The 11,002-nt window shown below is 35.6% G+C and overlaps 1 pseudogene; it reads left to right on the top strand.

Annotated features, from left to right (window-relative positions):
* Positions 1-4,419: 4,419 nt before the first annotated feature.
* On the top strand, positions 4,420-5,709 carry LOC148113341 (uncharacterized; annotated as a pseudogene).
* Positions 5,710-11,002: the final 5,293 nt, after the last annotated feature.

Raw genomic sequence — 11,002 nt, 5'->3', positions numbered from 1 at the left:
GTTATACATGATATTACATTCCAAAATGCAGCGATCTGATTTATTTCTTTATATCTGGAGAATATAAATATGAATAATTAATTTAAAAAATCTTAAATATATTTTAGAGCCTGGGAAAACTGGGTTGGATATATTGTTTTATGAATCAGTGTTTATTACTTTAGGACACGGGAAAACATTAGTTTTCTCAGTCCTGTCAACTTATACAGTTCACTGTCTTAGAAATCCCAAAATCCCAACCTCAGAAAATCTCAAAAGAAGCATGCTGAGGACAAGCCAGAGCAAAATGATGAGAAAGGAGAATAATTTATATCCAAATTCATCCAATCCTAAAATAACAGTCTAATCCATGGTATAAGGTTAGACTATCTAGTTTGCTGGAATACATTTTTTTATTCAACTTGCCCATGGGATACCCAGATAGTAGAGTGTTTAGATGACAACACCAAAGTTGGAGCAGATTTGAAAACAGATTTGCTTCAGCCATGAAAGCTCAGTGGATGACTTTGGACTAATCTGTCTATCATCACAACTACCTGGTTATTGAAGGTATTTGCAGTTATGCTTGTATATCTATCCAATGCATGAGATTTTAATTCTGATGCCTTTGCTCCTTATTTCACATCCTTATATTATCATCATTGCCACCATCATCATCACATGATTATGGCAGGAACAGAATTTGAAGAATAGTATTGTGAATGATGCTAGGTAGAAATGGGGGATATGAATCTAACAACCAAGCAAACAGTCAGAAGGATTTTGTTTTCTTTTAAATAAACATCGTTCCTTGCTCCATCTCTCTCTGGCTTTTCAAATCACTTTACTTTTGGAATGTTCCAACTGAAAAGCAAAATTGCTGCATTAATATCAGCTGTTCTCTTGATCTATTTTTTTATGTGCATTTAATTTCATTTAATAACATTGTGCCTTGGGCAGGGTAAGAACTATGGTTGCAAACGAAGGGATGAAATATCCTATGGTGATGCAAATAATATTGTTGATGGTTCCCACTTCTTGTCAGCTTCATCTCCATTAATGGAAGAAGCGTCATAGAACTGGAGAAGATAACAAAATACAAAGACCTACAAATATAAATAGAATGATTATGGCAAAGGCAAGCAAGGGTAGTACCAATAGTAATAGGTGCCTTGGGTGCAGTCCCAAAACAACTGGAGCACCAGTTGAACACCATAGGCATTAACAAATTTGCTACTAGTTATCTGCAGAAGGCAGATTTACTTGGAACTGCATCCATCCTGTGACAATATCTGTAATACTGTCAAACATCCAGATTTGCCTGTCCCAGGTCCTTGGTAAGGACTCGATAGGTATGTTCTGACCTAGACTCCCTTAAAAAGCAGGAAACAGGAATAGGTCCCAGCAAAACCTCTTTTATTTACACAACTGTGAATTACTTTCATTCACAGTCAGCAAGGTTTGTCCAAACAGTTTTTCAAAGGAATATTTATCAACACACCTTATCTCGTTTGGCAAGGTGCCATGTAACTTGTTTCCAAATGCAGAGTAAGGCAAAACTTGGCACAGAGTCTCTTAGAGTCATGAACAGAATTTTCCACTCTTGAAACTACCGAATAAATGAATTGCTTCCTGTAAAAGCCCCCTCCCCTTTCGCTCCTCTTTTGTTTCCTATGGGACAGGCCAATCATCTCCAAGGTGTGGCTTTACTCCCAAGTCGACCCTGTTTTCTGAGTTGTTCTTGTCTTCTGACAGCTCTGCGCATGCACACACTGGTAATGGGCTCCAGCTGTTCCTCTCATTGCTGTCTATTTCCCTCTCTGCCTCTGATGCAGAGCCTCATCCGAGCTTTCCCCAGCCCCCAGGACTGGCCCATGTTTCTCCCCAACCTCCTCCCTGTCTGACTCTGCTGCCAGCTTAGCTGGCCACTGGTGGGCCACAACAAGGTAGATCAAAATGCCAAACCCAGTCTGAACATCTGGCTGACTGTGCAATGAATTGTATTATTATTATTATTGCTAAATTAGTCCACTGGTCTTTATGTAAAAAATATGACATACCTGTATCTGAAAAGTCATGGGAGCACAAAGTGGAAAAAGTTATCGAAAATAAGACAGTGAAGATTTTGTGGGACTTTTGAATACAGATATATCATCATTTGGAACATAACATGCCAGATATCATGGTTGTTGAGGGCCGAAGCATACAGTTTATTGATATCGCTGTACCAGAAGACGCCAGAGTTAAAGAAAAAGAACTGGAAAAAAATCATGAAATATTGTGACCTGGCCATTGAAACTACACGGCTATGGATGAAACATGTAACAGTGATACCTATTGTCATTGGAGCACTTGGTACCATGTCCAAGAATTTTACAAAACACATCAAGAAATTGCAGCTTCCTGCAATAACACCAGAGGAACTGCAAATAACTGCACTACTCGGAACATCATATATTTTAAGAAGATACTTGGTTGATACCTAAGACCCTGGCAGCAACCCATATCAACTATTAGCACCAGTCAATCATATTTGTGACACATTTTTAAATGTTCAGTTGATTGAGTTTCATGTTTAATGAATAAAAGAAATAATAATAATAATAATAATAATAATAATAATAATAATAATAATAATAATAATAATATGGAAAAATTGTGAAATGGGAACACAGACTGCTGAACAACAGACTGCTGAAGTGGTAGCAGAAAATACTCCAATAACATCTGGAGTAACTGAACAGCCTGAATTAGAAGAAAATGCAGATATTTTGCAAGAACAGGATCAGCAAGGGCCTGAAGTCATCATTGAACACCAGAAGTACTTAATGCCAGGCAGCAAGAACTGAAAGCTAAAATCTTGGCACATGTTGCAATAAATGCAGAAAGAAGAAGGCTTCCAACATTGAAGACTGTGCCTAGAAAACATTTGGCGCCATTGATGATAGATGCAAACTATGCACTTGCAGCAGTCCAGATAACGTGAATTGAACAAACAAATCAGTACAGCAGCCATAGTAACGGAAGAACTGGGGATTCAACAGCTGCAGGTCCCTAGAAAATTGATTGGAAAACCGCAATGGAAAATCAGGTTGGAATTGAAAATCAATAGCCTAGAGCAGATGCAAACAACCTGAAGAATTTGCAAGAGAAAAAGCTGAAGAACAGCAAGATCAAGAAACACCTGATAAAAAAATACGGGCTCAGCACAAGAAGAAATGACAAAATTTGAAATTGTGAAGCAGCAGATAACAGCAAGAGCAAGAAAAATTGAAAGATACAAAGCCAGAGTCATCCAGTACAAACAAAATCAATTGTTCCAATCAGACCAACGACGGTTCTATCAGAGTCTGAATCAGACGGGGGATATGAAAATTGAAAAATCTGAGAAAATGGCAACTACTCAGTTTTGGAAAGACCTGTGGGAGACTGAGAAATGTAATAACAAAAGTGCTGGGTGGATCAGAGACTTTGAGACGAAATTCTCCAAGAACAAAATGGACCAACTGAAAATAACTACTGAAATGATAAGCAACAGAGTGAAAAAAGTCAAGACCTGGATATTGCCTGGCAATGTTCAACTGCATGGCTTTTGGCTCAAATATCTGACCAGCCTGCACGGAAAAATGGCCGAACAATTCAATGAGATGCTGCAGATAGGAAACATCAGTGAATGGTTAACAGCTGGGAAAACTTACTTGATACAGAAGGATCTAGCAAAAGGGGCAACACTTGCAAATTACAGGCCTATAACGTATCTGACAACCATGTTCAAGCTGCTGACTGGCATTATAGCTGACAGGATCCATGACTACCTAGAAGCAAATAACATCTTGCCAGTAGAGCAGAAAGGAAACAAGTGAGGGAACAGAGGCATGAAAGATCAGCTCCTGATCGACAAAATGATACTAGAGAACTGCAAAAGCCAAAAAACAAATCTGCATACAACTTGGATTGACTACAAGAAAGCATTCGATTCACTACCGCACAGCTGGATCATCAAGTGCCTGGATGTCATCGGAATATGCAAGTGCATTGGTACTTTCATTGCAAATGTGATGAAGCACTGGAAAACAGAACTGTTTATTGGAAGTGAAAGCTACGGATTGGTCAACATTAAAATTGGGATTTTCCAATTTTTTTCACCGCTGCTGTTCATCATCACCATGACCCCTCTGTCACCAGTTTTACAGAAAACTAACCTGGGTTATCAAACTGCTAAAAATTCACAGAAAATCTCTCACCTGCTGTACATGGATGACCTGAAGTTATACGGAAAATCAGAAATTGAAATCCAGTCACTGACCAATACAGTTCAAATTTTCAGCACTGACATCAGCATGGAGTTCAGCCTGGATAAATGCACCACAATGGCACTGAAGAAAGGGAATATCGTAGAAAGTGATGGAATTGAAATGCTATCAAGTGCTACCAACCTGAAGCCTATAAATACCTGGGCATACTGCAGCTGGATAATATCAAGCATGGGGCAAGTGAAAAATGTGGTCAGCAAAGAATACACACAAAGGGTCAGGAAACTTCTAAAAAGCAAACTGAATGGTGGTAACACTATCAAGACTATAAATACCTGGCCCATACCCGTCATCCGATATACTGGTGGGATCATAAACTGGACACAGGCAGAGCTAAACAGCCTGGATAGGAAAACAAGAAAACTGATGACCATACACTATGCGCTGCACCCGCATAGTGACGTCGACAGGCTATATTTGCCCAGAAAAGCAGGCGGAAAATGACTTCTGCAAGTGAAGCAGACAGTCGAAGAAGAGAAGCATGCTCTGGCAATGCTTGAACCAGCTTTGATGGAGGTCAACAAGAGGAAGCTGCTCAAAATGCAGCAAACCAAGACTCAATATAAGAAAACAGTGATGCAAACTCAGGCTGACAGCTGGTGTAACAAAGCACTGCATGGACAGTTCCTTGAGAAGATCCAAGGAAAAGTAGATAAGGAAAAGACCTGATTATGGCTGACCAACGGAACACTGAAGAAAGAAGCAGAAGGCTTGATTCTTGCAGCCCAGGAACAAGCCATCAGAACGAATGTAATCAAAACCAGAATAGAAAAATCTGCTGATGACCCCAAATGCAGATTCTGCAAAGAAGTGATGAAACTATTGATCATATACTGAGCGGTTGCAAGACAATAGCTCAGACTGACTACAAACAACGTCATAACCCAGTCACTCAGATGGTTCACTGGAACTTGTGTCACAACTACCATCTGCCTGTAGCAAAGAACTGGTGGGATCATAAGCCTGAAAAAGTGGTAGAAAATGAGCATGCAAAACTATTATGGGACTTCCGAATACAGACTGACAAAGTTTTGGAACACAATACCCCGGATATCACGATTGTGGAGAAGAAAAAAGTGTGGATCGTCGACATTGCCATACCTCGTGACAGCAAAATCGACGAGAAACAACTTGAAAAAGTCACCAGATATCAGGACTTGAGAATCGAATTGCAGAGACTCTGGCATAAACCAGTGCAGGTGGTTCCAGTGGTACTCGGCACACTGGGTGCTGTGCCGAAAGACCTAGGCAAGCACTTAAAAACAATTGGTGCTGACAAGATCACCATTGGTCAGCTGCAGAAAGCCACCTTACTGGGATCTGCTCGCATAATCCGCCGATACATCACACAGTCCTAAATGCTTGGGAAGTGTTCGACTAGTGATTTGGGATACGAAATCCAGCATGGTTATCTCGTTTACTGTGTATATTGTCATTTTTGTGTATAATAATAATAATAAATATTGTTATTATATAATAATTATATAATAGCCAGTCAATATTTGTGATACATTTTTAAATGTTCAGTTGACCGAGTTTCATGTTTAATGAATAAAAGTTAAAATAATAATAATAACAATAACAATAATAATCACACTTATTAAATTAGCCCAAAATAAAAGATTGATAGTTTATGTTACACACTGAAAACACTGTAACTAACAGTTTACCTTATTGGGACAAAAATAATGATTTTCTCAACAAGTCATATCAAAGACAGGTACTTTCAGGATAGCCTAGAAAACTGATAAAGAGATAGGATTAAGAGATTTGATGGGAAAACACTTTCCCATGTATGAAAAGCAGTGTAGATAGCTTTTAAAAACATATAGAAGGTATATTAACTCCTCTTGCCAAGCCTTGGTTCATTTGGTTTGGACTATAACCAGGATAATTGTATTATAGTTGACAATAGTTTTAAAGCCTGATTGAGATAAGCTGTGGCCTACTTGCTGAAGGATCAAAATCTAAGATAATTTGTTTTCCTAAGACACCTGTTTCACACAAGATTGATGAAAAACAATCTTTGAATGTATGTTGCAGCTTCAATATTAGTCAAGAAAAGGATGTTCCCACGCTTCTCACCCCACAAATGAATCGGGAACAAATATATAATTTTGGCAATGGCATATACCTTTTTTTTTCAGATATGCTGCTATTTAGATAACCAAGCAGCCCAACTAATTTTTTAATTCAGATTGTTAGGAACTATTGAACTTGTTTTTCAAATACTAGCTCTGCAGAACCCGTAAAAAGTTAATAATGTATCTTTATAATGTATCTCCCACTCTATTGTTTACTTCAGGACGAAAAATTGAATTACACATAATTAATGTGAAAGTTATTGTATTTTGAATACAAGTATAAAAATCTACAGTGGTTCCAAGCTAATATACTTATTTTTATGGAAATTCATGGTAAAACTTGTCAGTGTCGTTTGTGGCATTTCTTATCTTTAATTAATTAAATCAATTAATAAGCTTTCTTTTTCCATTACTTATTCAAAACAAATAATATAGCATATATAATTTGTTCTTAATAAGTATTGCAAAATCTGCCCAGATCCCCTACAAAATAGAGACTCTAAACTAAGTTGAATAAAGAAAGACTAATCATTTGAATATGTTAACTAACAACATTCAAAAAATGCAAAATACATGTCTATTGAACAAACATTTCTTTTCTTGAAGAAATGTACATACAAATACAAACACATAGATTTATGTAGGAGATGTATCAGGCTTTATCAAATGATGTTTATCTGCTAACTAAATTGATTTGGCCAGATGAACTGATTCCTTTTGTCCTCTGAAGTCCACAAAAAATTGGACTACGTGCAAGTGCAGAAAAATAAGAAGAAATAGATCTAACAGCAAATGTCTTTTGCAAAAGATGGATCCCTTATTATACAAACACCCTTATTAGCGCTATTTGTTAATTTGTTAGTTTATATATTCATGTGTATCATTTATGGAAAAAGCATCTTTTCTATTAGCTAGTCTACCTCATGTTCTCTATCTTCCTGTTGATTCATCAAGGAAGTTGTATGCTTGAATCTATACCTTTTGTTTCAACTTATCGTCAAATAGATCTGGCAGAATCTTTTTGTCATAAGGAATGAAAGAAAGACAGAACAAAATCATAACAAAACTCCATGCTTGTCGGCAATAAATTTAGTATATGCAACATACAAACTATAAAGTAGTTTATTTATGATTATAAATATAAAAATAATAATTATAAATTGGCAGTAATCAAAAGAGAAAGAAAATGTTTCAGTATATTTCATGGTGAGATACTGTTTTCTCTTTTCAAAAATATGCATAAAGAAAAGGTCATGCTATTTTAGAAACACACCTACAAATAGAAAGTTAAAGACCTAATGGAGATTATCATATGAGCACCCTGCAAATCCTATTGTTCATTTATATTCATACTTGAACTTTTGTTACTGCGTGTATTAATGAATATTCGGTTATAATGGAGAAAACATCATCTGTTCAGCATGGCTGGTCGTTTAGAGTTTCATTAGAAAACAAAACAACTTCCAACATAAGTGATTTCATCAGCATATTCAAACTCCAAACCAGCTTAGTTTGAAGGTCACTGAAATGACTTTAAAAAATAAAGTTTTTTTAATTATCTTATAGGAAAAAATAACTCCTTTTTTAAAAAAGGACAAAGTCCTGTTAGTAAACTTTTGAAGTTTTGGTAATAAAATGAAATGTTGGAATCGCACTTTCTAAGGTGAACAGGGTTTTTCAAAATTTATATTGCAAGCTTGCTTCTTTTGCATACAGGAAAACTAAAAGTATTCAAATTTTTCAGGGCCAAGATTCATATTTAATGCTCCTATGAAATTATTATATACCGTCAATATCTACTTTTCTAAACAATATGATCAGAAATAAATGATATGCTACATTCTCTAAAGCTAAACAGATTATGTTAAACATATTTGCTTTGATAGTAAGAATAAGAAAAAAAAAGAACCATAGATTTCCATAGTTCATGTCTACCATATTTCACTCACTATTATTGTGGTCATCCATGAAGAGTTAACCATTTTTTTCTGAAGTTTATGGCTTTGGAATAAGTTATAGCTATAGAATGCCTCACAAAGAAAGCAAGTGATTTGCATGTAAAATATCTATGTTCAGAATTTGGGATTCCGATATACAATTAAAAGAAATATGTCTTCCTGGAATCCTGGAAAGCTTTAGTCAGCCAGTATCAAAAATACTGAGTTAAAGGCACTAATGTCTGATTTGATATCAAGTAACATTTTATATTTCTTATTTGTAATTTTCTACAAATTAGAATCGATCAATTGCATATTATAATTGTTTTTTTGAAGAATTTAATTTAAAAATGTTTTTAAGAGTTGAATACTGCAAAAGGAGATATTCAAATAGTTCAATAGCCTTTACTGTTATTGTACATCATGTATACAATGAAATTGGTTTAGCCTCTAAAATCCATAATGAAAAAAATATATATATAAGACAACATGAAGAGTATAAAGAATAATCCTTATACAAGTAATTGGGATGTGGGTGAGAACTAGTCATATGATTCCATATGTATGTAGAGTGATTGTGATTGTTTTTAGGAGACTGACAGCCCACAGGTAGAAGATATTTTTAAACCTGTTTGTCTGGCTTGCCATACTTTGGTGTCTTCTGCCCAAGGGTATAAGTGAAAAGAGACACTGGCCAGGATGTAAATCATCCCTAAGTGTCTTCCTTACTCTGCTGAAACAGCGAGACCTGGCAATGTTCTAACAGTGGTGTTAGAAGGCAACCAATGGTTTCTTGTGCCAAATTAATCACTCTCTGTAGTGCCTTCCTGTCCACAGCTGTTAAACCAGCATGCCATACTGTTATGCAGTAGGTGAGGACATTTTCCATTGTGAACCGATAGAAAGAAGTCATCAGCCATTGTTCCGCCTGATTTTTCTGCAGAACTCTAAGAAAATGAAGGCTGTTGAGCCTTACTAACCACCAGTGACGTCTTATTTTTCCAGGCAAGGTCTTGACTAATAAGCACTCCCAAGAATTTAAAAATGAAGCAGAACCCCAAATACTTGCTAACTCAAGGCATTTCAGAAGACAATGCCAGAATTCACATGAAAGCATCAGGAATTGTAGAACTAGGTTCATCAAGCGTCCAAAAACAGAAATTTCGGAGGATTCAGAGCCAAAAAAGGAATGCTCACAAAATGGAACAAAAATTAGTGATTCAGCTACTTTTGTCATACTTCATACAAATAATAAACAGTAATTTGATTTATTATTTCTGTGTGTGTGTGTGTGTGTGTGTGTGTTTGCTTGTGTCTGTGTAAAATATAAATTTAAATTGGAATTTAACAGTGAAAACTGTGTGGTCATAAATGGAATGAATTAAACAATATCCAAACTGACTCTTGCCTGCAGTGATGCAAATGTATGAGAATATTTTCTAAGCAATAGGAAAGTACACTGCTCAAAAAAATAAAGGGAACCCAAGCAGAAGACATCCGAGATCTGAATGAATGAAATAGCCTTATTAAATACTTTGTTTGTTACATACAGTAGTTTTGTGTTCCCTTTAGTTGTTTGAGCAGTGTATAAACTACTGTATGTAAAGAACAAAGTATTTAATAAGGCTATTTCATTCATTCAGATCTCGGATGTCTTCTGCTTGTGTTCCCTTTATTTTTTTGAGCAGTATATTTTCTAAACAATAGAAAAAAACTCATGAAAAGTCCTTCATAATAAAAGACAGTGATCACAAGTAGTTAGCTGGCATCTGAATCAGACATGATCAGAAATAGATCCCAATTAGGAACACTTTAAATAAATGCCCAGAGAAAAAAAAATTTCTCCAATACACACACACACATACAAATATAAAAATAATTGCAGGGCCAATTGGTAAAAGAACACTCAAGACCAAATGTGTTGGAAACAGGTGGAAGACACCTTCATCCTGCAATGGATAGACAATGGAGAATGATAATGATATATATACACACAGAGAGAGACACAAACACTGAGCTATTGAGAAAAATATATTTACTTACAACAGCTTAGTGTCTCTGGTTCTGTACAACACATTTTATTTTATGCTATGAAGTATTTAGAACAGGATTTCCAAAAGTAAGATACTTCAAATTTTAAAAAAAATTCTCTAAGGATTCAAAGGTAATTAAAAAAAAAAAAAAGCTAAAACAAATGATAATTGCAAAAACATCTGATCTTAGCATCTGTATTTAAAAATCTTTATGGAAAAGAAGGATTGTATTCCACCAAGATATCTCTATGATTCTATACCAGAAAACCCCTTAGCTTGTATCTTTTGCTATTGGCAATTTTGGAAGGATAATTGTCATACAGTTATTCCCATCTATCTTAAATGATTGACATAGCTGGTCAATTATCCCTGATCTCCATGCTTTCCGCTGTGCCCTCAAAATCCTGATCTTCCAACAGGCGGGGCTAAACATATGAACATGTGAATGTTTTTAAAATGTTATCTAATTTTAGGTTCTATTTAATTGGGCCAAACTATGTTATAATAATAATTTTAATTAGCAATTTTATGATGTTTGTGTATCTATATTTTTCTTGACTGTACACCGCCTTGAGTCCTACGGGAGAAAAGCGGCATAGAAATTAAATAAATAAATAAATAAATAAATAAATAAATAAATAAATAAATAAATAAAT

Source organism: Pantherophis guttatus, chromosome 5, assembly GCF_059756535.1.
Source record: "Pantherophis guttatus breed Tessera chromosome 5, ASM5975653v1, whole genome shotgun sequence".
Lineage (NCBI taxonomy): Eukaryota > Metazoa > Chordata > Lepidosauria > Squamata > Colubridae > Pantherophis > Pantherophis guttatus.
Note: the sequence above shows the minus strand (reverse complement) of the source record. Positions and strands in the feature narration are given on the sequence as shown.